The 26,009-nt window shown below is 38.5% G+C and overlaps 1 protein-coding gene and 1 pseudogene across 1 annotated transcript in view; both read left to right on the forward strand.

Moving 5' to 3' along the window:
• LOC144381148 (uncharacterized) overlaps positions 1–26,009 on the forward strand; it is a 638,603-nt gene that overhangs the window by 123,906 nt on the left and 488,688 nt on the right. The gene's annotated exons all lie outside the window — the stretch shown is intronic.
• LOC118544515 (small nucleolar RNA U13) lies at positions 1,160–1,235 on the forward strand (annotated as a pseudogene).

A 26,009-nucleotide genomic window follows, 5' to 3' on the forward strand; every position in this document is an offset into this window, starting at 1 on the left:
AGATTTTATTTACTTACTAGAGAGAGAGAGAGAGAGAGCACAAGCAGGGGGAGGGGCAGAGGGAGAAAGACAAGCAGACTCCCTGCTGAGCAGGGGACCTGCAGGCAGATCCCAGGACCCTGAGATCATGACCTGAGCCAAAATTGGTTGCTTAACAGACTGAGCCACCCAGGCCCCCCTCCTTTGTCTATTTTTAATTGTACTGTCTTTATTGTTGAGTAGAAAAAGTTCTTTATATATTCTGGATACTAGATTCTTATCAGATAAATGATTAGCAAATTTTTTCCCCATTCTATGGGTAGACTTTTTTTTCATTTTTTTATGCATATCCTTTGAAGAACAAAAGTTTTAATTGTGATGAAGTCCAGTTTGTCTATTTTTTCTTTGGTTGCTTGTGCTTTAGGTGTCATAATGAAGAAACCGTTATCTCATTTAAGGTCACAACATTTTCTTCCAAGAGTTTTATAGTTTTAGTTTTTTTACACTTAAATCTTTGATCCATTTTGAATAAATTTTTGTATATGGTGTGAGTTAAGGGTCCAACTTCATTTTTTTGCATGTGGATATTCAGTTGTCTGACCCCATTTGTTGAAAAGCCTTTTCTCTCTTTCCTTTGAATGTCTTGGTATCTTTTTCAAAATCAAAATCTTGTGACAATAGATGTATATGGGATTTTCCCCTAAACTCTCAGTTCTAGTCCATTGATCTATTTGTCTGTCCTTATGCCAGTTCCACTCTTTCTTAGTTATATATTTTTAAGTGTTCATCTTTTATAGTTTTACACTGAAGTGTATTAGAGATAAAATGATATATAGGATTTACTTCAAAATAATCCAAGAGATGAGAGTGATGGAAATGGGTAGATATACAAGTTAAATAACACTGATCATGTATTTGTGATTGTTGAGCCTGGGTGATATATCCACAGAGGTTCTTTACACATCCTAATTTATATGTTTTATAGTTTTGATAACAAAAAAAATGAGCAAAGTGCAACCACCTCCACCACCACAATATTACAGCTCTGGGAGAACTAAGGGAGAAACTTGGGTTTACCTTTCCCATGTGGAAATACTTCCCCAGCATATCTCAGGAAATGTATGTATTTTTCCTACTCCTGAATCCTGAGGAAAAAAGAATAAAAAAATCAAGAAAATAGATCCTTCTGTAGTTCATAAGCATGATGACATGCACTTCCCTCAAACCTTGTTACTCAGCCTATTACCTGTCTGACATGAGAAAAAAAAAATCAAGGAAACAGAGAAAAAGCATAATTTTCCTGTAAGATTTAAAGCTTAACAATCAACATACAAACATTACTGGTAGAAGAAATTGCCAATGTCAAGTTGAAAGCAAGAGGAGGAAATGTGGACACAGAAGTGAAAGGTTAAAGTTGAAATGCACATTGGAGAGAAGTAATTCTGATCTAACCCATTTTACTTGTAGTTGTTGCCATGTTGTGTGTTCCTGACCCTGACAGGTTATTTTGCAAACAGATTTTTTTTTTTTTGCTAAGAGGTTTTTTTGCAAACATTTTTTTTTGCCAAGAGGTTTTTTTTTTTTTGCAAACAGATAAATATTAATAAGATTATTTACATTAGTGTATTTTATACAAATCCTATAGGCAATGTTCTAAGAAATAAGTTTTAGAACCAAAATTCATCCTCAAGTTAGTAATTTTGACATGGCATTCTGTGTATTGCTGTCAACCTTGCTACGGTATTTGAATGTTATGTTATTTGAATGCTACCCAATAATGTTCCCTGGCATTTCTCAGGGATTGGATGTGTGCTGTGGTTCTTTGTAAATATCTGAGCAGGAAAAATGTAAATAGAAGATGTTATTGTAGAGTTTTTCAGCAGGAATTCAGAAACAAATCTAAAATCTCTATTAAAAAAACAATATTGATTTCAATGACAAAATTCAATTCAGGGTAAGGAAACAAATTATTTTTATCATGAAAAAGGAAATGAGATTTATAGAACCACAGGTATACTAATCTTAAAGAAGCTTGTGGACAAATTTGTAACAATTTGATCAACATTGTTGAAAAATGAAATTTTTCTGGACTGAAAAATGAAATTCTTCTGGACTGAAAAAAGAGCAAGATCATAATATAAGAGCAAGATCATGTAATAGGGCAATTAATGCTTTGTGGGTTTTAAAATTTCATTTTAAGGAAGATCATTTCTAATTATTAAATATGTGTGGCATTATCTTTCAGTGAATTAAATGATTTGTCATTTATTTTATATAAATGTTATTTTCTTTAATGTTTTCTATCATAAAATTTTCATATCAGACGGAGAATCATTTTTACATGTTATTGAAAGATACAATCCTGTAAAGCCATACTTTTATTATTATATCTTTTTTACATAAAATCTCTGAAAGTATAGTATAAAAATGACTTATAGTTTATTATCACTCATTATCACAGAAAAAATGTTATAAAAATAGAGAAGAACTTACGATTTCAGGACTGCCTGAGAATTTCCAGGAATTCTGGCTTCTCATTCCAGAATCTTGAAGATTGCTGTCTGTCAGGAATTTGGAAATACTACTGTTTGGAAATACATTCTATTTTAAAGGTGATGGGCTATTGTATGAAGACTAGAAGCATGGAGTTATTGGCATAGTATACTCCAGAAGGACGGTGGCCTAAAGCTAGAAGCTTTTAGAAATGACAAGTGATCACTCAGAATGAGTTAATGAAACCATTCCTCAGAGAAATTCAGAAACTCAGTGGGGAAGAACACTTGGTAAAAGACCAGACTTTTTGTATTTCCTGGAATGGGAGCTCAAAATACTATTTGGCCATTATGGGGAAGGATGAGCGCTTAAAGGTAGAACATTCAAGAGCATCTGAGATTTAAAGGATTTAAGTTCTAAAAGTAAGAAGTTAGTGAACCTTAGATGTTCAGCCTACAAGAGAGAAGGGGTAACTCAATTGCTATTGTATTATGGCGTCTTGACTATTTGTGTCCTAAACAGCTCTTGACCACCATGGAAAATCTGATAGAAGGAAGTGGAAGTGGTTTCAAATAGAAATAAGAAATCACTATTTAAGTATCTGGATGATACAATGCTAGTTAATTGTAGAATCTCAGCTCTAGGCGTACTTAAGAAAAAGTTGAAAACTACTTATTCAGAGTAGTAAAATCCATCTGTCTGAAAGAGGGAGGTTGGGCTCCTTGTGTCCTCCAAAATTATTCTTCTGTATATCTTTGTAATAGTCAGAATTTGAGGTTGAGGTTTTATTTAGGCTACAGGGCTTAATGAGCTTAAGATCTTTCTCCTGTGTTATGATCGAATAAATAAATCCATACATTTAAACATAAATTGTCTTGAAATCGAAATCACAAGAAATATTAAACTTAGTTAAGAGTTTATTTCTCTTCTCTTAGGACATTAGTGGTGGAGGGTGTGTGGCCAGAGCAGCAATGTAGGATGTAGGGAAGAGGTGATGTTATATATTTATGTCACCAGCCCACTATGAGATCAATTCTTGGTGAAAAACATGAAGTGATACTTTGGAAACATGGAAGATTTAATGAATGTACCAAGAGAACCGTTCTTTTCTTATTCGTCAAGATGATGAGGCTCACTGACCATTTTGTAGATACAGCTGACATTTTGCAAATTGAAAACAAGCACGGACAAGCTACTTTATTTTTCAAATGATTTTCAGAGTCAAAAGAGAATACCATACCCACAAATATGGTTACTTGAAATAGAATGTTTCCATTCATTTCTCACATGAAAAGTTTTGACAGTTGAAGTGAATTGACTTTGGCAATTTTTCTGTTTGCCTTTTAATACTTGCTGCTCTTTTACAGAGAAACTTAAAGTTCGATTAAGTATATTATACTATGTTGAAATTGTATAACATTTAACTAAAAACCTAAAAGCAATAATGCTTTTCAAGAATGGAAAAGAGGTATAATAGTCCCTTAGAAGTGGATTATTTGTATCATTAAGGAGAATGATTATGTGCTTTTGAATGAGAAAACACACTGAAGAAACAATTTGATGGTGAATGAACATTTGGTTAATAGTTATGCAGCATACATTCAAGAAGAAATAAAGATATGTGTATGTGACTAATAGACAAAAGAATTTGAAATGCAAGTTGCATGTTGCATTAAAACATGGTTATTTCTGGGGCACCTGGGTGGCTCAGATGGTTAAGCGTCTGCCTTTGGCTCAGGTCATGATTGCAGGGTCCTGGGATTGAGTCCCACATCAAGCTCCTTGCTCAGCAGGGAGCCTGCTTCTCCCTCTCTCTCTGCCTCTCTCCCTGCTCATGCTCTCTCTCTCTCTCTCTCTGTATCTCTGTGTCTCAAATGAATAAATAAAATCTTTAAAAAAAAAAAACATGGTTATTTCTGGAAAACCTATAAGAAGATTTTGCATCAGTTCATATCATCGTGTTAATACTCATTTTTCAAATATACCAATTTTGAAATATAATATGCCATTTCCCTTGCTATTAAAAAGTTGAATTGCTGCTACTGGAGGATTTATAGTGGTTAATCCAGATGCTCCACCATTCTTGAGTCAAAATACAAGTATCTCAATCACAACCCATATGCACTCCTTCTTCTGTATTATAAACTGTGATTTCATCTCCATCCTCAACCAACCATGAGACTTGAAACATAACCTGCCAATTATGTGGCGATGTACAGAATTGTATGGGATTAGAGATGGCTGGCTGAGTTAGGTGTGGATGTACAGAACACATATATGGACACTTACACAGGAATGATACTTGCTTTCTTTTTTTTTTCCCTTATTTATTGAATTAAGCAACAACCAAAATATTCAGGAACTCGTCTTAAATAAGGAATAATAGGAAGGCCTAGAGGAAGAACTCCATACAGGTGAAAACATCTCTTAAAAATGAGACTACAGGTCTTTTTTTTTCTTGTTGGACAAATTAACATATCATTGAAGCTGAAACTCTTGGAATTTACTAGGAGCAGAGAAAGTATTTTCCTTTTGATATTCTCAAAAAGAAAATAACTAAATCAGCTTATTATCTTAATCTTTTGTGTGTGTGTGTCGTATTGTCTTAAAAGCCACAGAGGAGGGAATCTCGCACACATACACGTATGCACGCACACACACGCATACACAATAAAATGAGATAAGCTGAGGCAGCACTGATATGCATTATCAAATTTAAAAATGTGATGTTTATTCGTACCCTGCATTTGAGTGTTACCAAGAGACTATATTTTCCAGATTATTTAAATTTTTACTTAACAGTTTCCAAATTTTATCATATGTTCTACTGTTTCACATAATCTGAACTCTCAGCTTCTAGAAATTCTCCTTCAGCCTCGGATTTGTGGCTTCTAATCCACTGTGATTTGGGAAATCATATAATATACCTTGCTCTAATTGTGTCTGATATCAGATGAAAGAAAATAGGTCTGGAGTGGGGGTCTGGAAGGTTCTACAGTAACTCTGTAACAGTTCTTCATATGGCCCTGGATGATCACTTCAAATCTGAATTTCAGTTTTCTCTTCTGTAGAACATGGTTGATTGGATTCCATGGTCTCTAAGCTCTTTGATAGTTCTGGGATTTGTTTTGTTTCTCCAAGACAATTTTTTTGTTGTTGTTGGTTTCTGATTCCTAGTTCTCTTCTTAGTTTGACAAATAAGTGATCTCCTTTTTTTTTTTTTTTTTAAAGATTTTATTTATTTATTTGAGAGAGAGAGAATGAGAGAGACAGCACATGAGAGGGGGGAGGGTCAGAGGGAGAAGCAGACTCCCTGCCGAGCAGGGAGCCCGATGTGGGACTCGATCCAGGGACTCCAGGATCATGACCTGAGCCGAAGGCAGTCGCTTAACCAACTGAGCCACCCAGGCGCCCTCCTTTTGAAGTGTTATTGTATATTATTCTCTCAATTATTTAGTGGCAAGATCTTTCCTAAGAATCCTAGTAGAAAATGAAGTTTAAATATAGATCGTATGGGCCATCCTTCTGTGCCATTTTAAAACATTGGATAAATCTTGATGCAAATATTTACAATAATATACTTGTATTGCCCCAGCAAGTCACATTAAATCATCAATAAATATTTGATGCTTGGGTGAGGGAACGAACATGTAACAAAGTAGGTCAGGTAGTGTCATGTATCAATCAGAGAATAGGATTTACATTTTAACAGCTTTTTCATCATTCTTCTTTCATTCTTTGTTTAGTTTACAAACAGAAGCATACATTGTCCCTTCCTTCTAAATTTAAATGTAGAGTTTTCCAATTCATATGGACAGAGAATAATTCTTTTGAAAGAAGTTTTTCTGTGTTATTTGTTAATGGGCTTTTCCTGAGTATTCCATAACTAATACTGTAAATGAGAGGTGGCCATTGTTTTGCATACATGTTAACATATATACATGTTATATAGATATGAATATGAATGAGGAAATGACTAACAATGATTAGCAGTTTATTAAAAGGATTATTTTTTATTAAGTAGCTGTGTGCAGTGAACCTAATTTCTTTCTTTTTACCACTTCCCCTTCTATTACAGGCTGTTAAGCTCAGAGCCTAGATCAGCTAAGCAGCAGACTCAGTAACAGTAAATGAAGTGCTGTGAGCTTACATCAGACTAATTAGTCTAAGGGATAAAAAAAAAAAAAGGGATGGGGGAAGGGTTTGGGAGGACTTTTCAGGTTGCTTTGTGAAAGGCAGTTTGCTTAATTAAGCCAACCACTAATTGTTAAATATTTTTCAGGCATTAACAGAGCTACTCTGAGTGTAATTAAATTTTGATTTTAGCGGTATTTGCAGGGATTAAAGTCACAATCTGCTGAGGCATTGGGGTTACTTAATATTCACTTCACTGCCACAGCTGTCCTCCATTATAATACAAAGGACAGGAAAAGAGACAGCAGAATGGGGGTGAAGTAATGAGAAAGCTATTCATTCATCTGAACCAGCTCGTCACTCCACAGCCTTGTACAAATGGGTCTGAGCTGGATGACACACAACCAGGCATTAAATCCGATTTAATTTGATACAATAAAGGGATGTCTAAGCCCTGTGCATTTTTTATTTTTATACATGAGACTATGGAATGGATTTTTTTTAAAGATAATCATATGATTATCATACGTTTCCATCCAAGTGGTATTTCTGGACTTATTAACTCTACAGGGGTCCACCAGGATTGTAAACCAATTCCTGCTAAGCCATTATTTGTCCCAACTGAGCGTGAATGAACCCTGTGGAAGGTAGTGGTGACTTTAAATCCCTAGTAAAATCTAAACTGGCAGGATTAATGTTTTGAGTTCTTCTTTTTTGGATTGAGACTGCAACCCCACCCCCACCCCCCAAAAAAGAGCCCTAAGGATTTATATGCACTTGAAATGGATGAAGTTCAACATCCTGTGATTGACAAGGAACATTCCTACCACTGACTCATAATATTTCTGGGGTTTTATGTGTTGTTTTGTTCTTTTAATTTAAATAGCTTTAAGCAATGTCTTCCAGTTATTACTTACTCTGAAAAGAGGGTAGGTATAGAGAGAAATCATCCTGTCCTCTCTTCCAACACTAGACCCCCAAAATAGAAGTCTAAGCTAGAATCTACTATTGTTTTGTGTTCAGTGATTACATTGGCTATTGATGGTGGAATTTTGAAGATGATCCACAGTTCGGTCCCTGCACCCATATGGAGGCCGTCAGTGGTATTAGGCTCCCAGGACATGCAAAGTCCCAGGACATACCAGCCTTGGAACTAGCTTTTTGATACAACCTTGAGCTAGAGGTATTAATGTGAGGCTTTTGTCACTTACATCTGGTATTGATGAAAATCATGAAAAAAAGTCACCATAACCTGGAGTACCTCTAGTGTTTACCTTGATGCTTGATGTTACAATAATACATAGGGTGGGGGGAGGGGAGAAGGAAAAGGAAGGGAAGTGAAGGCAGGGAAAGGAGATCAAATCTAATATAATTCCATCTCAAGGGAATTTGACTACAGCATTTCTATTTATAATGTGACAACTTCTAAGACCAAATGGTTTATATAAATCATGAGATCTCTTCTGTAATCGAGTTGAAGTACTCTATAGTGAACCCTGCCATTTGAGTTTGTTCTATAACAAAAGATACTGTCTAGCTGTTTCTGCAGGCAAAGAGAAGTAGAGGGATGATGAATGGATTATACAGAGCAATCACCTTGAATTTCAATTTATATTTGCATAATTTAATTCTAGTGTTAAGATGACCCTGGCCCAGAGGACTAGGTTACTTTTTTTAAGAGGCTTTGATTTTTCACTTCACATGAGGTCCCACTCAGCAACTGGGAAACCATTCCTATTAGATAAGCCAAAGCTTCCTATTTAAAAGAGCACAATGCAGTACCGTGGGAAGAAATTTAATAGAGGGCAACAAGCATTAACCATGCAGGCCAAATATGCTGTGTAAATGGCTCATGATGTCCCAGTTTCTTGGGTCTCTGAGTGACTAGAGGTAACAGGGAACATTCTTGTCCTACACTAGTTATGCCTCCTTGCTACTTTCTGCCTTGTGAACCTTACTCCTACCCTCTGGCTTGGACCACTGTCTTGGTGCCGTAGTAATAGCTCATGTGGGCATTTCTGCTTGCTGCCCTTCCCTCGGTTTCTTAGAGAGCTACAGTGTTCCCTTTCAAAACTTGTCATCTTAGCAGAGAAAAACAGCACTTTTTTTTCCTCCTATATTGTGGTTATTTTACTAAATGAGTGAATAAAACAGACAAACAAAAAACCTGCTCCCAGGCAGGTCATTTTTCTCTTCAGCCTTTCTTTTGTTACTGGTCACATGTACTCATCAGCATACACAATCCCAGATGAAACTGTAATTATCTACCTCATTTTGGTTGCAGTCGGTAAAGCTTTCCTCTCTACTTTGCCTAGTGGGGAAGGAATATATCTTCTTTGCTTTAAGGTATCTCACCCCCAGTGTATTACCCAAATAAGGATCTAAACATGAGAAACAAAATCTCCAGTGATTTCCATGAATAATTCTCATAATGTTTACTATCACTATCCTGTTAGATGCAAAGATAAAGCCTGAAATCCACCCTCATTATGGCACATTGCTTTTAGTCTCAAGAGACAGAAGCCTAGTTGTGTTATGCTGATTAGCCCACAATTTTCTGTTGGTTCCTGGCAAAGAACAACTGTGGACAGTTTTAGAATGGTTATTCAGGAATGGGGTATTTCATTACTGTGTAAACACCGGAGCTAGCTAGCTACCCACGTGGTGTAGATAGTGGCCATCTCTATGGCCCGTAGAAAATCATGCTTCAGTTAAACTGAGCTACCCATACACAGATGGGGTTGAAATGACTCTAGTCTACACTGTCCAGATTCATGAAAGAAAATGTCCATTTTGCCTATGGAAACACAAGACTGTCCAAACTATAATTTGAGCTACCATCAAGCTGTTACACTTAGCAAGTAGGGTTTGCTTGACCTTTCTAGATCTATTCCAACCAAATCGATGTATCAGCGATTTGTATCAGTGAGCAAGGCACTCATCAGCCAAGACACATTTGTCAATTCTTTTCAGAAGCAAAATCGGTTTGGCAACTAAAACCTCCAAGAAAAATTTCCCCCACATTAAAAACATGGCAACCATAGAACTTTGTTCTATGTCCCACAACCACCCCCAAATTCTAAAGTAAAGTAGCATGGCAGGTATTGTTTTTATTATCATAGTAATTTGTTGGAAAAATAAGTTTATTTTAGGGTAAAACAAGCTATAAAACAAACTCAAATAATTCAAATGATTGATTTTACTCTTCTCTGGAGCTTACCTTTTAAAAGCCTCCCCTTCTCTTAATCATCATCAATCATTCTTAATAGTCTTAAGAACACCTCTGGCAATGTTTGGATTACTATTCTATTTCTTTTCAAAATATTTGGTTCATACGCAAAATAGAAAATTGTTAGTATCTTTTATAAATTTACATTTGTTTGATTCTTAAAGTTCTCTAACACAATCAACTTGAAGGTAGAAGTATCATTATTCTGTTGGCATGTCTGATTTGTTAGAGGATCTACAAATGCTTTGGAAGCATTTTGCAAAGTTTCAGTTACAGGTTTTTATAACAGATATGTAAGGTACTAAAATTTAGGCCAAAATCATGCAAGAAATTCTTAACAGGGTCTGAAGCTAAAGCTGAATCAATTTTTAAAAAGCTGATGCTTCATTCTTACAAGATTTTTCTCTGTATATTCTGACAGGAGAAAACAAAACAAAACGAAACTCTTTCATTGTGATAATGACATGATGTGTGTTACTTCCTGTTTTGCAACCAGGGTGGGTGTGGGGATGGGGCCGAAGTCATGTGATGACTTGTGTTAGCCATGAGGTTATACTCCTCTGCTGTTTGTGCGATGCATATACTCAAACTGCGCAAAGCCTTTGCCTTCCTAACTCAGAATTCTGTGCTTACAAGGCCACAGCCATTAAGTGATTGTAACAGCACCATTTGGATCTTGCGGCCACCCTAGAAGATCAAGTTGGAAGAATTTAGACTGTGAGAAAAGCAAATGCTTGTTTAAACACATGTATGATATAATTAAAGGAAGGCTCTAGGGAAATCATCCAAAGCACATAAGAATCCAGATAGATTCACTTTAACAAGGATAAAAATTCTATTCAGATAGAAGCTTTTTGTGACTTTCTAAGAGATCCTACTTGAAAAAAATGGGAAGGGGTCGAGATTATAATTCATTCTAGAACTATATAGCATAAGTAAATGAACAATAAAAATGATAAATTGGGCAATAAAAAAGATTACAGAAATAATGCTTTCACATATTGGGCATTCATTAAATTGACTTCTCAATGTAATTACTTTAACATTTCTATTTCTGATTCAGTACAGATTTTTGGATCATTAAATTAGATAGTAAATATTATACATTTTTCAGGAAGGTAATTTATGGGCTAACAAATTCTCCAGCAGAGAGTAAGAATGTTTGATGACCAGACCAGCATTTTCTGTAGTAAAGTGTTAGAACTTAAAATCATTCTTTAAAACCCGTGTAAGAGATATGTATTGTGTACCTGCTGCATGCTGCATTTTATTTATTTATTTATTTATTTTAAATTTTTTTAAAGATTTTATTTATTTATTTGACAGAGAGAAAGAGGGAGAGCACAAGCAGGGGGAGCGGCATGCAAGGGAGAAGCAGGCTCCCTGCAGAGCAAGGAGCCAGACGCGGGACTCGATCCCAGGACCCTGGGATCATGACCTGAGCCGAAGGCAGATACTTAACCGACTGAGCCACCCAGGCACCCTGCATGTGGCATTTTATAGTAGGCTAGCCCATAATTGACACACAGCAATTATTTCATACACCTCTGTATTCACGTAGATTTTGTGAACACTGTCTACTTTCTACATTATATATTATATACTCTGTATGTTATACATCACAAAATAATTACTTTGGGTATGAGTTTTTATTCCCATCCAAATTGCAATAATGGTATTGTCACAGCCTGCAAGGAACTCACAAGTTAGGAAGAAAAGCACATATACAACTAAACAAGTATCAAAGCAAAACAAGAAAACAGATGAAATTTCAATTAATTCTTTCTGGTAGAGGTAGAAAGAAAGGCTTTAAGAAACGCTATTTGATCTAGGTCTTTGGAATCGAGGAATTCACCAGGCAGTGAGATAAGGAAAGAAGGTTCTGGGCAGGAGAAGAGAATAAGACACAGATACGTGGAAGTGCATGATCTATGCAATCCATGATGGAGCCTTGCTAGTCCAAGAGCAGTTTGACCACCTGGGAGCTGGCTAGAAATGCAGAATCTTAAGCTCCATCCTTGAACTTCTGAATCAGAATCTGTACTTTTTTTTTTAATCGGAATCTGTATTTTAACAGTATCCCCAGGTTATTTGTATGCCCACGAAAGAGTGAAATATACCTACCAGTTTAGAACTCTTGCATTGTTGGACTGTTGGAAAAAGGTAGACAGAAACCATTGGAAAAAGGTAGACAGAAACTAGATGGGGACACAACTAGACCAACTAGACCAAGACCATAATTCATCCTAGAGGCATGGTGGACCACCCGAGGTTTTCTGCAGAGCAGAATAACATTACAAAACCAAAGTTTCAGGATGCTAATGCTTGTGCAAAATGATGAAGAAGGAAACTAGCTAGATTTTTATAAAATTTTAGGTAAAAGATCATGATGAATCCCTGGTTTGAGACAATGGTCGTCAGCACTGAAAGAATAAAACATATTCCAGAGAAATATTTCAGAAAGAGTTGCTGGGATTTTATCGCAGATGTAAGAATCCATATTCAGAGACGGGAGATGGAGAAAAGGAGTTGCTTCAGGAAGTGACTAGTTTCAAGATGACCCCTGTAATATATTGTGTGTATATATTACAACTTAGGAAGGACTTTATTCATATAAAGTTTGTATGATAGATAAATAGACAGTTGTTAGAGCTATAAAGGTAGAGAGGCTTCAAAACTAGGATGCCAGGTTGCTCAGTCATTTACACCAATCATTTACTCACTCGCTCATTCATTTATTCCACAATGTTTGTTAAGTGTCTGACATCTATATATGCCAATTACTTATGAGCACTGAGGAAACGGAGTCTCTGCCTACAAGGGACTCATGTTCCAGAGGAGACACAAAACCAGACAGGTAGATGAATGAGTGTGTAATATAATATCGGGTGGAGATTAGCGTTCATGTTATTAAAAAAAATACAACAGGGTCAACAGAGTCAGAGGTCAGAGAAGGACTCCCTGTGAGCCAGGTGCTCATGACAATAGGAAAAAACCTGAAGTATTCAGAACTGCCTTGGGGAATTGAGCTACCTTTAAGAAGACATTTATTTTGTTTCATTGTTTTGCAGAAGAAATGGATTCATTATCATTTTAATGATAACCAAGAAAGTACCTTACCTCTGTATGGTATAGACAACTGCAAATTCTTCCCTACTGCTCCCATTGAGGAGTGATGTCTAATTCTCCTCCAAGTGAATCTGAATAGGTGAAATGTTTAATTGCTAATAGCTTATAGAGAAAGTGATAAGTGATGCTCTATGAGTTTCAAAGCTACACCTACAGAAGCCTAGAAGTTTCTATCTATGCTGATTACATGACTCACTGTGGGGGGAAACCAGCCACCAAGTAAAAAGTCAAAGTATCCAGAGACCACCATGCTCGTAAGGAAGACCAAATAAGCCATGTGGAGAAACTACCTGGAGAAAGATACCCAACCACCTCCAGCTGTGGCAGCCATGCCAACCCCAACACAAGATACATGAGTTAAGGGGCCTTCAGAGGACTCCAGTGGAGCTGCCATTAGACAGCAACCACATGAAAAAACCCCAGGGAGAACTGCCCAGTGGAATCCAGCCAACCCACGGAACTATAAGAGATATTCACAAATTATTATTTGAAGCGCTCAAGTTTTGTGGAAGTTTCTTACATAGAAATAAACAACTGGAACACTCATTCTTTTCAAGAGACATGTGATGGAATACAAAATACTATAAATAAATCGATACTGACCTAACTAATGACTTTGAAAGTAGTTTGTTCTTCCATAGGTTCCTCATTCTGCAACATCGACATGGACTTCTACATAATCAAAGGACAATTTCTTTTTTAAATAATGACTTTATTTTGCATTTATAATGTGTTTTAAATGTAGTACTCTGGGGGCTCCTGGGTGGCTCAGTTGGTTAAGCATCTTCCTTCGGCTCAGATCATGATCTCGAAGTCCCAGGGTGGAGCCCCGCGTTGGGCTCTCTGCTCAGCAGAGAGTCTTCTTCTCCCTCTGCCCCTCATGCTGCTTGTGTTCTCTCTCTCTCACTCTCTCTGTCTCTCTCTCAAATAAATAAATGAAATCTTTAGAAAAAAGGTCTTTAAAAAAATAAACGTAGTACTCTAAATGAACAATGCAGCATCAAAGAGAAAGGGAGGATATAAGAGATTTCATGATTTGCAGAGATTCAGAGAAACTTAGTGATAAAACTTGGAAACCTTAGGTCTTTAGATTCATTTTTTAACCTTTCTCAGAGATTGTCTTAAAAATCAGTATTTCAGCAGATGATGAAATCACCATGGTATTATTTGACTACTAGATTACACTTCATATTGTCAGATGAATCCAAGTATTATATAAATTGGACCTAACACTTCAGAAAACAGTACTATTTGTTTTTCTGATATGTTGTATTAAACTATATTGGCTGGCAATTTAAAAGCAAATATGCTCATAGGAATACTAATCTGTGGCAATAGGAATCAGAAGAGCAGTTACCTGTAGGGCGGGGAGGGTATTGACTGGAAAGAGGCAATGAGAGAACTTCCTGGGGGGATGGAAATTATCTAGAAGTTGATTGAAGTGTAGGTTACATGAGTGTATATATTTATTAAAACTCTTAGCACTGTATTCTCATGATCTGAGCATTTCACTGGGTGTAAATTACTCCTTAGTTAATAAAAATAAGAACAAAAAGAGGAGAGACGGAGATTTTGTTCCTTCACATAAGAAAATGACTTATCAACTGTTTTGCCAATAGTAGTGAATGGTTTGGGCTTAAGCGCCCTCTTTCTCTGTTTTTCAATTATGAAATGGATGGGTGAGGTCAAGGGTGTGTACATCTGTGTTCATAAAACAAAGTAAAGCTAACAAAGCCACTCAGAAGCTAGATATATGTGACCAGAAAACATTAATGTTAGAGAGGGTCTGATAAGTCGTTTAGTCCAACTTTGTTTCATTTTACAGGTAGTATTGGCTTACTACCAAATCCAGTAAACAGCTGTGCTCTCTTAAGACTTGATGGAAAATGAGTATGTTGAGCCATTGGTTGAGGAGAAGAAGCCCATTTAGCCTATGAACCCATTGGACCAAGAATGAAAATAGGTTAAAGCTGATATTCAAAAAGAGAGAAACCCAGATAATGTCAGCTTCTTTGTTTAACTAAAGCATGAATTAGGTTTAAACATTCATCTCCACAGTCTTCTGATGATGGACTATAGCATTTTGTTGTTTCCTCTGCCAGTGGATGTGCCAATTAGAGAGTTGTCATGGATAAAGAGAGTTAAAGGAGCACAGTGGGAAGAGAATGGCCTCTGGACAAAGTGCCTGGCTTCTGAATCTCTGCTCTGCTCCTTGCAGCTGTGTGACTAAGTGGGAAGTTGCATAGCCTCTCTGTGCCCTAGTTTCCTTATATGACAAATGGCATAATATAACCTACCACCCAGAAGAGTTAGGAGGATTAAATGGATTAATATTTCTAGAACACTTAGAACAGTTCCTGGTGCATTGCAAGTGCCATTAAGTGTTTACTTAATAAATAAAAACAAAACAACTTTTATAATGCATCAGCCTTGACTTCTAGTTTAGTTTCTTCAGATGACTGTGAATTTCAAGAGATCTTCTCCCCCCCCCCTTTTTTTTTACAGTGGTCTAGTCTATTTAATTTGTTATCAACTTTCTTGTTGTTATTTTAACAAATCAACTTTATCAAGTCTTTCTTTAGCATAAAATTTCCCTTTGTGGAAACTCAGTCCTTTACATTATTTGGCCAGTTGGTGTGATACTTACTAAATGAGAGAGTAACAATAAGAACTAAACCTTGTGTGGTATAAACACAGTAAGGGCTTGGTGGGCACCAATTCAGCAAGTGGGGGCAAGTCAACAGACCCACCTGAGAATAGCCCAGAAACCAGCTGCTTGCAGAATACAGTGGGCATTCGTCACTATATTTCACAGAGAGAATGAGAACTTTGCCTAATCCAGAGGTTAAAGAGTTGCTACTCTACTGTGAAGCTGTCATCCTAAGATACTTGGAGGCTTTGTGCTATTTCAAACTTGAACTTGAGAGATCTGTGTCTTTAGTTTGTAAATCAAATACTTCTATCATTCATGGAATCTCTCTTTTTCAGGAAGCATCATTAATACTAAATAGTTTAGGGGGGAAATTACAGAACATTTCTCAACAAATCTTTCATATGCAGAGATTACATTTTACAGTGTCAGATGAATCCAAGGATTACATAAATTATACATAAGACTTAACTCTCAAAGCAGCATGATTTGTTTTTCTGATACATCGTATTACGTTCTATGGCTTGGCCATTCGAAAGCCAATGTGGAAACCCAATCTAGAGGGATAGAAATCAGAAGAGTGGCGACCGGTGGGTGGGCTGGGGAGGGGGTTGACTCCAAAGGGGCACAAGAGAACTATTTTGGGTCGTAGAAGTGCTCTTACTCCAGATTGGGGTGTACATGGTATAGGGATTGGGGTGTGACCTAGATACCATCCCTCCCCCACCCTACTCCCGTGCCTTCTCCAGTGCTGAGGATGCCCACTACCTTCTCAGTTCATCCTATTCTTGCTACTCACTCCTGACCTCCTTCCAGAACTGTTCATGAGTCACACGTCAGCAGCAGCTACACAGCTTCCCCACGTGCATATCTGGCCCGAACAGGACAGGAACAAAGTCGCTGATAAAAATGTGTTTTTGAAATTGACACTGACATGAGCTGGGCCTCTCTTTGTGTTTTAAAAGTGCCTGTTGGACCACTTCATGCTAACTGAGGGTTGACAGGTCACATTCCGTTTCTTCCATCCCACTCCGAGAAGTGGTGGGCTGCATAAGGACATGGCAATAACACTTCGCTTGCCTACATGGACTAAGCATGCGTTTCAAAGATAAATACAAAAATCTCCAACCAGCGCTGAAAAGCTTGCATTTTCATCCAAGACAGGCTGATTACAGCCTCACCAGCAGGGCTGTGTGTTGATCCCCATTCAGTAACACTTTGGATGCCTTTGTTCCAGCATTTCCCAGCAGTGAAAACATAATGGAGAAGAAATTGCCAAATGACAGCTCTCTGCTGCTGCTTCATCTTTATATATATAATATATATATATTATATATGTATTATATATATATGGCGCATATATATGTATACAGTTCCTCTATATATGAAAAATAATTGTATATATAATATGAAAAATAATTGCAAAGGGGGAAAAATAAAGTGAGTAGGAATATAAAAGAAGACAGAGACGCGTGGATCAACCAAATTTATATAATCTGAAATGGAGGAAGCCTTTGCAAATATTTTGTGGTTTACTTTTCTTTTTAAGGAAATGAGCAACAAAACCAAAGGAAAAAGGAAAAAAAAATGCCAATAGCAGCAACTGCTGCTAAGTGTGAACTGAACATTTCAGCCTAAGCTCCACCTCCCAGTGGTGGTCTGAGCCGGGCTTATGGGATATCGGTGAAAACGGGTGTCATCGAGGGGAATGCATTCCTGGCCACCCTCTGGGCTGTCTAACAATAAAACTGCACTTTGAGGATGATAAAGGTACATTCTGTCCCCTTTTAAAACAATAATCCTGCAAGGAGAAAAACGTAACCTGAGTCTTTATAAACCAACAAGCAAGCAGTCCAAATGGGCTCAAGCATCGCTAGCTACCGCCATGTTTCTTATTAGGGACCGGATGCCCTTTTCAGGCCCCGCTTCTCTGTTTGGGGCCTCTACATTGTTACCCTTGTTGCCATGCGTGGGAAACTCACACGAACACAAACTGCATTCATGAATTCTAAATGAGAACGGTTTAAAAATATGTTTTTTTTCAAGACAAGTCAACACGTTGCCAGAAAGAAAGCCCTATTTTAATGTAGAAAGCAGACTAAAACACACAGGGAAGAGGGGGTCTGACTCCCTCGTGCTCGGGGGCTGTGAGGATTGGGGGTGGGACTGTCCCAGCGAGGAGGCTCTCAGAGAAAGAGGGGTGGAATTCAAAGCTTAAACACCAGGTCCCCTGGGGTCTGTTGTAATCAGGAGACAAATGGTCTGTACTCAGTAGCATGTATTCATGCTGTTGCAAGAGGCTGCCAAAGCGAACTTTTCCTACGCTTTTGTGGAAATACAGTATGAGTCTTTTTTCCCCTTTCAGTTGCTTTAGGACAAGGAGAATTAAAAAAAAAAAAAAAAAAAGCCCACTGCTGACAAACACTGCTTTGGGCATTTGACATTGGTCTTTGATCTAGTTACTCAGACAGTTCAAAATAAACAAATTAGGTGTTTACAACAAAAGACATTCCCTTTCAGCCTGTTCAAGTGCCAAGCGGGGTGGACAGTCTTCTCAAACAGAGCTGGGAAGTGTCTCCCTGCCAGGCTAGAGGGCCGTCGTTGGGATTTGATTTCCCCACAGACATTAATAAATGAGGACACTGCCTCTGTGAATTAAAAAAAGCAAAGAAAACATGGGGTTGAGGGTCAACAAAGTCAAATCTATACCATCCGGAGTTGGACTCGGGACACTTCGGATCACTCAAGCTGGAGGCGCACAGGGACACCTCTTAGTTCTTCATGGGTGGTTTCCTGATGGGACCCGCACAGAAAAAGCATTCATTTTCATTTCTGCCTGGGGACCGTGGCACCCATCCAGTCCACACACCACACACAGAAAAGGACAAAATCTTTATCCTATTATGTAAATTCAGCTGTTAAAAGTATTCCAACATTCCTCTCAAGGAGAGGAGGAAAATTGTGTCTCCGTGTCATTTCTGTTCATAAAAGAGAATGGTTTTGTTCCTTTGACTTAGTGTCTGTTTTATTCCATTTGAAAACAGTGCATCTTAGAAAAGAACTCTTTGCCTCGGTTTCTTCTTTGTGAAATGAAGTGTTTGTACTATGAGATGATTTGTTAAAAGCTTACACAGTCTATGATTAATGAAGGACAGCCTATAAATAGAATGTGTAATTTGCAGCATGTTTTTCTATCAGGGGACGCCTGGGCTCTTTTTCATAATATTTTATGATGTTTAGAAAAGCAGGCACCATCTCAGCAACTGTGCCCAGAGCAGTGGGCTTTCTTTGAGGTGTGCTTTGTGGTATAAGGCGTACGTACGGAACGTGCTGGAAAGTGCTGCCCTAGAATCATATTTCATTTTCAGCAGGCAATGGGGAGTGGGAAAGGGAAAGTGAGCGGAGAAAAAGAAATCTGTTAGCACAGATCCAAATAGCCCCTAGAATCGAAATGTCAGACTTGAAAATACCAAGTGAACCAGCTTGTCTAATACGTTGCCATCCTGGCTTATAATTATGGGAAAGTACTTATTTATCTGTTGTGTTCAGCTACCCTGTCAGTACTCCTGAGTTTAATTATCAGACTTCACTGAAAGTTCAATTTCCGCGGTTCCCTCCTCTTTCTGCAACAACATAAATTGAAATTTCTCCGTGGTTTCTGTTCACTGTTTTGGCACACCTTCTCTCACACACACACCTCCCCTTTCCCCCCTTCCCCCCGACAGCAGGGCATCTCTGCTCCCTGCCTCTCTCAAAGGAGGCAGCTGTTTGGCACAGTTTCAACCCCCACAAGGACTGTTGGGTCTATCAAAGTTCACAGCCTCTTGTCCATCAACTCCGTGAAAGAGAGAAGCCTCTCGAAGGGGCTATTTGTTAGCTTCACCTCCATGGAGCACAAGGGCTTCGAACATCTGCCTGTGTTGGTGTAGCCCAGCCAGGAAATTCTAAACCCCTCCAAATAAGGGGCCTCTGGAAGTAAAACAAACAGTTCTTAGCATGCCCTCCCCACTGCACCTCCCAGGCCAGGGATCCTTCCAGTGAAAAAGATCTTGTTCTGGGTGTGACTCTTTCATGCAGTCCATTTAGTAGAAACAGAGCCTTGTTTGTCAGAGACGAGACCTAAATAAGGGTGGAGAACTTTGGGGCCTGGGCTTACCAAATTAAAAAAAAAAAAAAAAAAAGGAAAGAAACAACAGCTAGAACTTAGATGTTGTAGGGGTACCTGGGAGCCACAGTCAGTTAAGCGTCTGACTCTTGGTTTTGGCTCAGGTCAGGGTCGTGGGATCGAGCCCCACATTGGGCTCTGCGCTCAGCGTGGAGCTTGAGATCCTCTTTCTCTCTCCCTCTGCCCCTCCCACTCATGCTGTCTCTCTCTCTCTAAAATAAATAAATCAATTAAAAAATAAAAATAAAAAAGAATGTAGATGTAGTATTCCCCACTCTCACCAGTGGTGAGACTGAATTCAGCCCTGAGGAGAAACATGGATACTTAGGGCAAGCTATCATTACAAGGTCTGATAAGAAGCTGAACTCATCTCGTGGAAATCATCCTAAATCGAAGTAAATAATCAGATGGTAGTGATGTTTGTTGAAGTTTATTTGTAGCTGAGCTCCACAGCAACTGAAATTTTGTCTCGTCAGTTTGTCGGGCCCTGAGGTATGACTCTCTCCATCACCTAAGGCAGTCATTGAGCACAGACTTTGAATCCCAGCTCTGCCACTCACCTCCTCTGGGACCTTGGGCAAATCACCTGACTCTTGTCATTGCCTCAGTATTCTCTATACGGTGGGATAAATAAAAGTTGAAGCCATGTGGGGATGTTAGATATCATAATATATAAATGTATTACATGCTGGATACTTAGAACAGTGTCTGACACATAGTGAGTGCCCGGAAGGGTTAGGTACTATTGTTATTAATTATTAATTATTATTATATTGCTATTTCATTTTCTGTACTGTTTCCCCTTTCCCCCAGAGTTCCTGGAATATTGATTTAATTTATTCAGAGTCAGCTTTCAGTAAATACAAATTAATAATGTACAGTGCAATGTTATAGGCATTCAGGGAGGACTAGTTCATTGACAAATACTTTGAGCAAATATTCCCATAAGTTCAACATCTACCAAAATGACAGTGAACACTAATTTATCTGCAGTAGAGCTCCTCTGTTTATAAGCAAGCATGGAGAATGGACAGACTTTTGCATATTCTACACAATTTTAGAATCTAAGGGTTTGTTGTCTGTATTAGTTTCTTACAGCTGCTGTGACAAATGACCACAGCCTTGACTTCAAACAACAGAAATTTATCTTCTCCTAGTTCTGGAATCCAACAAGACTGAAACCAACATCCCAAGAGGGCCATACTCTCTCAAGGCGTGCTTGGGGAGAATCTGTTTCTTGCTCTTCCAGCTTCTGCTGGCTCCAGGCATTCTTTGGCTTGTGAGGGCCTCACTCCAACCTCTGACTCCAAAGCCATACTGCCTCCTCCTCTCTGTATGTCTGTCTGTCAAATCCCCCCCCACCCCACCCCCCGCCTTACTCTCCTTAGGATACTTGTCATTGGATTTAGGGCCACCTGGATAATCTAGGATAAGCTCTTCTCAAAACCCTTAGCTAATCATGTCTTTTGCCGTGTAAGGTATGACTCATAGGTTCTGGGATTAAGAGGTGGGCATATCTTTTTGAAGGATACTACTCAGCCCATGCAGTGTCTATTACCAAAATATGCTGAGAATGATTATAAAAGTTGTCTATTTTATTTTAACCAAGGGCAAGTAATTGATAAGTTTATAGGGAATATTACATGCATATGTGCCCACCCACCAGCTTTTCTCCATTAGAGTGGGAAGGAGTTTTTATTTTTGTCATTGGGAGAAAACATGTTTCACTGGGTGAGAAGCCAAGGTAAAGGGGAAGGGGGTGGAATTTCTCTATCACCTCCCATGGAGTGGTTTCCATTCTACTTCTAAGAAGAGATGATACAAAGCAGAGGCTATGAACGGTCATGTGATCCCTCACAGCCAGTGAAAAGGACCTCGTGAATCCCCCGTGCCCAGAGAAAGCTGCTCTGTAGCCCAGCAACCATGAGTGGAATGGTGATACTGAGCAAGCCATTCTCTCTGCTTCTGTGCAGAACCAGCAGAGCTCCTGCTTCCTGAGAGTCAAAGCTTTGGGAGCATCTTGCAGAACCTCCCTTGTGTTAGATATGAGTGATCTCGGGATATGCTGCAGCATTGGCAAAGCAATGGAGATGGGCAAGCAAGCAGGGCCAGAGAAGAAGAGCTAGAGGCAACTTTTGTGAGGACATAAGAGATCCGTCCCACTAGACGCCTTCACAAAGATCTGAGGGCTTTTACTCATGGTGAAAGCCTCGTAGTGTGTGGGCAGAAGTCACATTGCAAGTTGACATTTGCATAAACATTTCCTGCTTAGAGAAGGAATTGAGGAATTGAACAAAAAAAAAAAAAAGAGAGAGAGAGCGGAATTGAGGGCATCTTATAAACTCTACAAAAGACTGAGAAACTGGGAGAAGCATTTTGACAAACTGGATGTATTAGTTTTCTATTGCTGCTTTACAAAAAACTTATGGCTTAAAATAACACTCATTTATTATTTTAGTTCCATGACTCGGCTAGGTTCTGAAATCATGGTGCTGTCAGAACTACATTCCTTTCTGGAGGCTCTGGGGAAAATCCACTTCCAGGCTCTTTCAGGTTGTTGGCTAAATTTAGTTCTGTGTGGTGGAGGAATTGAGGTCCCATTTCCTTGCTGGCTGTTGGCTAAGACTTCTAGTTACTGTCCACATGCTCTGACTCATGACCTCCCCCCATCTCCAAGGTGTCTCCCCTCATGGCACATCTAAGCCTTCTTGAGCTTCTCAATCTCTCCACATTCTCTTCTCCTTTTGAAGGCTCCTTTTACACTGGGCACAACTGGATAATCCAAGGTAATGTCCCTATGTTAATTTCAGAGAATTAGTAACCTTAATTACATCTGGAAAGACTCTTTTGCTATGTGAGAGAACATACTTATGTGTATAATACCAGGAGGATAAGGTCATGGGGGCCAGAATTCTGCCTACCCCACTCATAATCTTGCAATAAAGTCCTTCCCCCAAAAAAAAGATCTTTGGGGTAACAATCAGGAGACCATGTTCCAATTTCCTCTCTACTGTCAGCTAATTTGTCGATGGGTAGCCACTGCCCTGTTTAGGGACTGGTTTCTTGTAATTTTAACGTGAAGGAGTCTGAGTAGATGCCATGTAAAGTCTCTCATTGCTCCAAAATTATATAACTCTGTTTCTCCAGTAGTGAAAGATTACAACCTATTATCAGATCTGTGGTGCAAAATGCATCTTGTATTTTTTTCAGCCAAGTGCTGAACTATTATTGTCAGTGCCATCATCAGGGTGCTGCCAACCTCTCCACGAGCTGTGCTTTTATGATAGATAACCCTAGGAGTGTACCATAAGAGAAGCATTCCGAAGAGGCTCATTTGGGAAATCACTGAGTAGTCATTCAATAAAATCATTCAAAATAAAGGTTGGAGCTCTGTGAGTGTAAGCTGTATCAGCATTGGTTACTTTTGTACAAATCAGTTCATATGGAGTTTAAATGCAGCCCAGTTTTTAAAGTCAAAGACACTAGAGAACCTCTAGCTTCCAGCACACCACAGTAGCAACCTGCAGATAATGCAATGAACTCCTCCTACCCATAGCATTCAACTTCTTCCATAGGTCTGTCTCAGATGCCCAGGCTCGGGTGGCATTTACCCGAAGGACTGCAGTTTGGCAAACCTTGTCAGAGCTTGAAGTCTAAAGCATTACCACAAATCTGTTGACTTCCAAATAAGGCTTAAAAAGATCTAAATATCTAATCCTCTCATTCATGTCTGTCACACTAACAAGATTTTTGGTAGATCTTGACATGCCAAGTGTATCAATACAGGATTCACATTTAAGTTGTTGGAAACTGGAAGGACCCCATCCTTCAGGTTCTGTCTCTCTTTCAATTGCTATCTTTCTATTGCTGTGTCTCTAAATCCATATCTACATCATTTTTATTCTATTCTATATCAATAATGTTCTCAAAGACTAAAGAAATTAATGTTTTCATGAATTTTCCCAGAAGGTTACTAGTAGTTATTGATATTGAACCATTCAAATTTCGGAGATGCTTTCTAAAAACTCTTATCTGAGGCCAAGAACTAAACTGAATTTCATTCATTCCACAAATATGTATTGACAACCTACTATGTACCATATTTATCTGTGAGAGATAAAATGATGAACATCAGTTCTTAATCTCAGAACTTACATTCCAGTAGAAGACATACAATAAACAAATAAATCAAAATACTGTCAAGAAAGATGAAGCGAGTAAGGGAATAGAGTGTGACTGGGGGAGAGTATTTTTAGAAAAGGTGCTTTCTCTCATGGTGATGAATTAGACAGGAATGAACATCGTGAATATATGGGGCAAGAGGATTCCAAGCAGAGAGGAATCTGGGAAGCAAGTTCAGAGGCCCTGGAATAAGATGTGTCTGGCATATCCAAGGAACACCAAGGAAGGTAGTGTAATTCCAGGGCAGAGACTAAGAGACTAAGAGTTGGAGAGGTAAAAAAAGAGTTTGAAGGGACGGCCAGGGTCAAATCATATAAGCCTATAGTAATGAATTTGGATTTTATTCTAAGGGTGAAGAAGCCAGTGAAGAAAGTCAATGAAAACCGAGGAGTGACGTGATTTGATTTACAATTTTAAGTTAACACTTGGCTGCAGTTGGAGGAGAGGGTTCAAAAGTGAAAGCCAGAAGGCAAGTTAGAGTAGTTACTGTATAGTAAATCTAAGCTCAGGCAAGGGATGGACCAGGGTGATAGTTGTAAAATCGTGATCGGGTTTGGGATATATTTTGAGGGTTTTGCTGGCTAGTGGAACGTATGTGGAAAATGAGGAAAAGAGAGAATATTGAAAACTCATCATTGACCAGTATAGAGTAACTGTCAATTACATCCACAAATGTAAACTCAGCCTTCTCTTTAAGGAGGATTTGCTAGTTTTCTTCATTGTCGATCCCCCTGGGAGGACTTGCTCATGTCTATGTGTGAGGATATAATGATGGATCGCCAGATGGTACGGATCCATGCCCAAGGCATACCAGCAATATGGAAAAGAAAACATCATGATCCATTTTATGCACGTGATGGTGATGCATTGAAGGAGAGAGGCCAGCCTAAAAGCATACTTTCTGCCTTTTTCTTCTTCTTCTTTTTTAAATATTTTATTTATTTATTTGAAAGAGAGAGAGAGAGTAAGTGAGAGAGAGAGAGAGCACAAGCTTGGGAGAGAGGCAGAAGAAGAGGGAGAAACAGGCTCCCCACTGAGCAGGGCTCGATCCCAGGACCCTGGGATCATGACCTGAGCTGAAGGCAGACGCTTAACCATCTGAGCCACCCAGGCATCCCTCTCTGCCTTTTTCATAGCAGTTTCGCTCGGCAGCCACAATCAGGGAGGGCAAATAATCATTTTACTTTAAACTTTAAACTATATGACCTAACTATATCAGCTTGCAACCAGACTGGCATTTGGCAAAGTAGAATGGAGTAAGTTTTAATAAAGTTTGCAGATATTTTACAAGTACACCTTTAGCAGAAAGTGACACTTCTGTGCCCCCCGAGATTCCTTTTAGATCAAGATTTGAAGTTTTTGCCACCCCGACCCTTAATGTTTATACCTGTTCAAATTTCGGTACTAAATATATATTAAATAAGCCAAAGAAATAGTTTATGTATTGCAATACAGGAATACTCAGCTATATATATAAATTCCTTTAATTTTTTTTTAATTTCCAGATTCGTATGAAGGCACAGTATTAACTATTTTGTTTAGATCCAACTAATTTAATAAGTCAATATTGAGTTCTAACTGTAGGCTAGAATCTGTTTAGAATCTACAAATACAAATATGAACCCAGCAAGGTCCAAGCCTAGGAAGAAAGAAAGAGACAGAAACAAATACTTATATTAGTATATAGTTTCAAAATAAAAGCATGAATAAAGTGCTACAGAAATACTGATCTACAGGCAGTAATTATTATTTGGGTGAAGGTGTCAGGCAAAGTGAATTGAAAAAGCTAACATTTGAGTTGGACCACACATGCTTAGAATCACAACAAAAACAAAAAGTCAGAGACAGCTTGTATTGTTTGTCGTTGCCCCTGTTGGTAGTTCAAGATCCATGGCAGGGGGGTGGGGAGAGACAGGATAGCATGATGCTCAAGAGCATGGTTTCTGCACCTGCAGCCTCAGCTTAAATCCCAGTTCTACCACTCACCATCTGTCAATGGGCAATCTACGTAATCACTGTGTGCCTCAGTTTCCCCACCTGTAATACTA

This window comes from Halichoerus grypus, chromosome 2 (assembly GCF_964656455.1).
Source record: "Halichoerus grypus chromosome 2, mHalGry1.hap1.1, whole genome shotgun sequence".
Lineage (NCBI taxonomy): Eukaryota > Metazoa > Chordata > Mammalia > Carnivora > Phocidae > Halichoerus > Halichoerus grypus.